The sequence below is a fragment of the Conger conger genome, chromosome 19 (genome assembly GCF_963514075.1).
Source record: "Conger conger chromosome 19, fConCon1.1, whole genome shotgun sequence".
NCBI lineage: Eukaryota > Metazoa > Chordata > Actinopteri > Anguilliformes > Congridae > Conger > Conger conger.
Window position 1 is genome coordinate 11,622,093 of NC_083778.1, and position 6,247 is coordinate 11,628,339.

General features: G+C 40.8%; 1 protein-coding gene across 1 annotated transcript in view; it reads right to left on the minus strand.

Moving 5' to 3' along the window:
• mical3a (microtubule associated monooxygenase, calponin and LIM domain containing 3a) overlaps nucleotides 1–3,164 on the minus strand; it is a 100,907-nt gene extending 97,743 nt beyond the window's left edge. The window contains exons 1-3 of the mRNA XM_061229844.1: nucleotides 2,871–3,164; nucleotides 2,450–2,640; nucleotides 1,185–1,311 (exon numbers count right to left, since the gene is read on the minus strand). The gene's annotated coding sequence lies outside the window, so the exon portion shown is untranslated. The remainder of the gene's footprint in view (nucleotides 1–1,184; nucleotides 1,312–2,449; nucleotides 2,641–2,870) is intronic.
• Between the last annotated feature and the right edge of the window lie 3,083 nt (nucleotides 3,165–6,247).

Consider the following 6,247-nt stretch of genomic DNA (forward strand, 5'->3'; position numbering starts at 1 on the left):
CTCGCCTGTCTCTCTCTCTCTCACTCTCTCTGTTTCTCTCACTCGTGCTCTCTCGCTCCCCCTCTCTCTCTCTCACGCTCTCTCTCTCTCTCTACGGTTTGTCCAAGGTCAGTGGAAGGATGTTCCCAGCGCTACACAGCTCCTCCCACACTGGAGGCAGCAGAACACTCCCTCCTCCTCCTCCTCCTCCTCCCCCCTCCCCTACCCATCACCACCAGCAGGATTAACCCTCCCACTACCAGTCCCAGCCACTGGCCAGACCGGGATCAGGCCAGGGACCACCCAACTGCGGACACGGCGGTGTCAGGTGGCTCAATCCCATCGTTTATTTCTCACCTTTTTTCTGTTTCTAGTCCTAGCTCCACCCATAGGAAGAGCGGCAAGAAAAATAAATGAAGACAGGAATATCAAGAAAATGTGAATTAGGCAAAATGCTAAATGTCCTTTAGCATTGCTCCTTCAGTTACAGATGTGGCAGCTGGAGAGAGGGGGAACGATCAGGCTTTCTGAAAAAATACTTCCACAAAGGATTCACTGATGTTCTCTTGCTCAAAGTTGCTTTCCAACTTCTACTTCTAGCTCCAAGAAGGAACATTTTAAGGGGTTGGAAAGTCCTTAAAGAAGGTATACCTTGATCGATTTCCGGGTCAGGAGCAAGTAAAGAAGGGTAGAAAAATAAACCATAGGAATGAGCCCAATAAATCCTCCCGCACCAAGAGCAGACCTCTGTCCCCACAGGGAGGGGGATTATAAACTTCACTTTGTTCTTTTCTTTTCTCTTGTAGCACAACACGACCACCCTTAAAAACAAGTTCCTATCCGCACAGGAACATGGATGCAATTACACATAATTACAAGCAGAGAAAGCTGTGCAGTAATTACAGGTAGGGGGAAGCTTAAAAAGCAAAGAAACATTTCATTTGGAAACGGTAAACGGACAAGTTGACAAGAAGACGGAATGTCGTTTGAATTGTAAACATTGTAGATCAATAGAGGGACTCAGACAGACTAGTCCCTCCAGGTGTTTGAGATTGCCCGCACTAAAGAAACTCGAGACCGAAAAGGTAAATAAACTGAGTCGCACTCAAGCATAATCCGCACGTAAGTTAAAGAGAGTTTAGGAGTGTGTATGATGAAGGACTGGGAGTTAAAGAGCTTAAGGGTGGGTGGGAAATCAGACTTACCCGCAATGAGAGGTGCTTAGTGCAACACCCAGACCTCCACCCGAATCGGACACCGTGGAAATAGTCTCTCGCCCATTACCTCTGCACCCAAACCACTTTTCCCAACCCCTCCTGAGGACTATGGAGACTAGAATAGGAAACAATAGTCATTTACAGAATAAAATATGGATATCATAGTGCACTGTGCCTTGTGTGTCCTGCACCCATAGTCACTCAGAAGGAAAAATTATATCCAACAATTTAATTCTTATTTTTGGTAACGCTTTACAATAAAGATACATGAATTGGCATCAACTACTGAGAAGTTAATCTGCACAGCTTTGTTAATGTATTTGTACATCATCAATTCATGTTTATTACATTAATTAAGGCCGATTCATATTGGAGTGAAAAAATCTGTTGATGCATTTGCTAACGGTTAACTAATTAAAAGTTTGATTCAATGGTTCGCTAATGTATAAATATTCCTGGAACTAGTACAGTCAGTAGTTAAATACATGAACTAATGAAATGTTAATTTCAGGCTTAATGTATTTGTACATCATTTATTCAGAACATTAATGCTACATTAATGAATGCCAGAATTAATTAACCTTATTGAAATTATTATTATTTTTTTTAACTGGCATCACAAACCGTTCTCCTTTCTCATTTGTCGAAGCCACAGGGGAGACACGTGAGGACTCGACAAACGCCTATTTCCGCATTCTTAACAGTTTTTCTAATAGTTCACAGAAGATCACATACAATGTGATTTAACAGACAATATCCAATCATCACACATTTGCATACACAAGTTAAAACTACCGATCGATTTTAAACATCAACTTAGCCCAAGCAGGTCGAAACGATGTCAATTTCTAAATATTCTACAGTGCGTCTACCTGCGTGTCATCTTCGCTCATCTCTCTTTAATGACAAATAGAATTTGCATCTCAGCACAAGGGGAGAAAAAAACCATAGGATGCAATTCAATCAGGCAAAAAACATGAAGTGCATGTTTGTTGCGGTTTTGTGATGTCTAAATTGACTACTCATTTTGGTATTATTGTACATTATATACCCCTTGATCCACTTTACCGTCATCAATACCAACAACATGCAACTGTAACTGTGTACAAATGGAATTAAAACATTAAAATAATGTTGATAATTACAATGTTTCACAATATAGCAACTAACTGTTGCTTTTCATATTATTTTTAAATGCACCGCATTGAAATATAGTGACATTATTGTAAATATATAGGTATAAACATGCTCACAGTTTGTTGCAGTCGGCCTACATCTCATTTCCGTAAGGGGCGCAACTCTCGGTTTCACTCTCCCGAAGTTACGGCATCCACTGTTGCTCCGACCTCTTAATTACTTAATTGGTTTTATCGCAGCAGACCGTGCGACTCACCTGAGGCAATCAGTGACAGCAGGGCCGGGGAACTCTACGGGACTACAAGTCCTTCCACGAACGGATGGGAGAAAATTAATTTCACAAATTAAGCAGGCTTTTGAAAACACTCTGTTTGTAGTTCAAGTGTTTAATGGCAGCATTCTGGGGAAAGTTTGACATATAGGCTACTACTTCCTCATCCATTTTATCAAGTAATACACTCGAAAGTATTACATTATTGCCATAATCATCTAGCAAATGTACAATTCTGCAGCAAGCGTCATTGGATCTTCGCCTACCTTGTTCATTTATTGGCGTGTATTGTTCATTAAACGTGCCTTGGATCGAATTGCTTCCAATGTCCCCGCCCTGGCTACAATATTTGTGCAACTTAAAATTCGATTTGACGTGGATCTATATGGTAGAAATTAAATTTTTGGATTACAAATGTGAACACCTTATGGAAGAAATGTTTATGCTTCCAGTCCATGAAATTCGTCGTGAACTTGTGCATGATCTCGGGGACAACAAGGCCGAGCGCTCTCAAACCGTGTGCGCATCATGGAGTGCGGTGATACCGCTGTGATTTGGGGGTAACATTATTCAAACGATTGAATTTCTCTGTGTAACCAGCTCTACTAAGTAGCCAACATGACACGTGCGTATGGATGGATATTCGTGCATACGCACGCGTCTGCGAAATTCCCACTGATTGGACGTGTAGTGACATGGCGCCACCTTGTGGCATGTTTCTAAACGGCGTGGCGCACAAAATCTCATTTTTTCCTGGGGCAAACAACATCCCTGACGATGCGCCTAGGTATAGGAATCGCGTGCCTACTTTAATTACTTATAATAATCGGTAAATATAGAGCTTAGTAAAAAGGTCCGTCTCTAATAATCGTTACACTCTCAGAAATAAAGGTATACAAAGTGCCTGAAAAGGTACAAATGCTTGTAGCTGACATAATCATTTGGGCCAAAGAGAACATTACTGTACTTTATGGGTAGACTTAGGAAATTTGATCTCCGAAGAACAAATATGTACCTCCACTGTCACTTTATTTCTGAGAGTGTAGGCTATTTCTACTCCAAATATGCATCATGAACATGGGCCTACAAGTTCACTCAAACCAGATTAACCGTACTTACAGAGCGCATTTTGTAGCCTAGCACACCGACTGCCCAAAACAACTGCGGAAAAAATCTTGCTTAAACTGCCTCTATTCTAGTTCATACAGCTCTGAAGGAAACCAGACATAGGATAGGCCTAATGCTCCACACGGAATTATCACATAATGTTGTGGACCCATCTGCTCTCTTTGAGCAACAGTAGTCTTTTCAGGCTATCTGTATTTATGAAAAATATACACTCATTGAGCACTTTATTCTGTATTGATTAAGACTTATTTTTAAGATGTTTTGATGTTCTGCTGCTGTAGCCTATCCGCTTTCAGGTTTGACGCGTTGTGTGTTCAGAGGTGCTCTTCTGCATACCACTGTTGTAATGCGTGGGTATTTGTGTTACTGTCAGCTTCCTGTCAGCTTTGACCAGTCTGGTCCTTCTCCTCTGACTTCTCATTAACAACACATTTCCGCCCATGGAACTGTTGCTCACTGGGTGTTTTTTGTTTTTCGAATATTCTTCTCCATTCTCTAGAGACTGTTGTGTGTGACAATTCCAGGAGATCAGCAGTTTCTGAGATCTGTCCAGCACCAATAGTCATTCCATGGTCAAAGTAACTTAGATCACATTTCTTCTCCATGCTACAGGGGCAGCCTGTGGTTCTAATACTGGTGTAGCCACTATAAGATCCGCACAGCCGTTGGGCCCTTGAGCAAGGCCCTTAACCCTGCATTGCCTCCATAGGATTGTCTCCTGCTTCGTCTAATCAACTGTATGTCGCTCTGGATAAGAGCGTCTGCCAAATGCCAATAATGTAATGTAAAATTTGTTCTGAAAAACATCTGAGCCTCGGCTCATGCACGGCTGCATGCTTTTAGGCACGATTGGCTGATTAAATATTTGCATTAACAAGCTAAGGTACAGGTCTACCTGATAACGTGCTCAGTGAGTGTACCTTCTTCTAAACCACCAAGGATCACCGACGCTTCAAAACAGGAGGGGAAAAAAAGTATTTGATCACACATTTATTTACATATATAATTTACATAACATGTTATCTATCCACATCAAACGGCAGAGTTCTGCGCGACAGGAAGGACCCGTGGAAGTGTCCTTCCCCCCCAAAAAAAAACACGTTTTCAGCGGGGTTGTCCGAACCGCGCAACGCATTTCGGATGTCCAGTAGAGCCCCGTGGACGAGCGCCGCGTTCAACAACACGTTCGGCAGTGAGCGTGCATCGTCCCGCGGTCATGCGTCGGCCAACGTTCCGCACGGGTTCATTCGATGTTTCGCACCTGCCATTTTCCAAAGGTACATTAGCTAGCCCACTGGAAGGCCTTCTTCATAAACTCTTGAGTACAATAAGGTTTTTGCTTGTAGGTCTTATTGTTTGAATGTACAGTACATTTGATAGGCAGTTAACAGTGATTTTTGAAACAAGGCTAAATACAATATTTTTTATATTAAGCTTGTCCCATTTAAGTCAATACCATGTAGACGTTAATACATTGTTGGCAACACACAAAATGTTATTGTATTATTGTTGTACGGAAAGCACCTTATAGGAAATATTTATGAGATACTGACTGTTGATGAAAGTTCAAAGAACAAAATTCTTTTTTCACTTTTTTCTTTTTCTTGCAACAAGCACAAAGATTTATTGATAACTTTTGGTTCTCCATATCTGTAGTCTCAAATCTTCAGAGACAAATGTTACTCACCTGAACAGATACATTCACAAACACAAGTCAGTCTTTCAGAAGATCATTTCTGCTCACTTTCTCTGGACTTTCTCACACATTCTCTTTCCTCTTTGCAGTCCTTGGTTGTTTTTTTAATTTTTATTATTTTCCCCCATCATTGCTGGCTCTAACACTGCGCCGGACACAGCCTGTGACAGCCAATCGGAATCCACAACAACTCTGACCAATTACAGCTCGCAAGGTTGTCCCTTCGAAGGGACCGTTTACTGCTTTTTGTTAACTGTTAATACCTCTATCTACATATCTAAAGAATAATTCAACCCATTTAGACATCAATAACATAACTGCAGGGATACAAACAAAACAAAACGGACGAACACACGTATCTGAATCGGTTTTTTTGGTGGGTCATTTTTGCTTTTGAAAAATGACTCCGCAAAATGCTCTAAGATATTAGACTCGACTTGATGGTTGAGTCTCCAAACCAACAAGTTCAATCATTTGCTACACAACTCTGTAACACTTGGGTGTCCATGTCTTTTTTTTTTTTCTTTTTAAATATCCTTTAATACTTATAACTAGCATGCACAATGACACACATTCTAAATAAGTCAAACTTAATATTCATTCAACATGCAGTTTGTTAAACAAACCCATCGTTGGACCGGCCAACATTTTTTTCACTTTTCTTTTTTTTTCTTCTTTGTTTTTACATGAAAACAAACACAGACATTAAAAACTCAGGGAAATTTCTAAAACATAAACAACAATAAAACAACAGTCATAATAAGACAGAAAACGGAATGGTCAGTTGTGATGCGCAGTATTGTTACCGTGGAGAAGAGA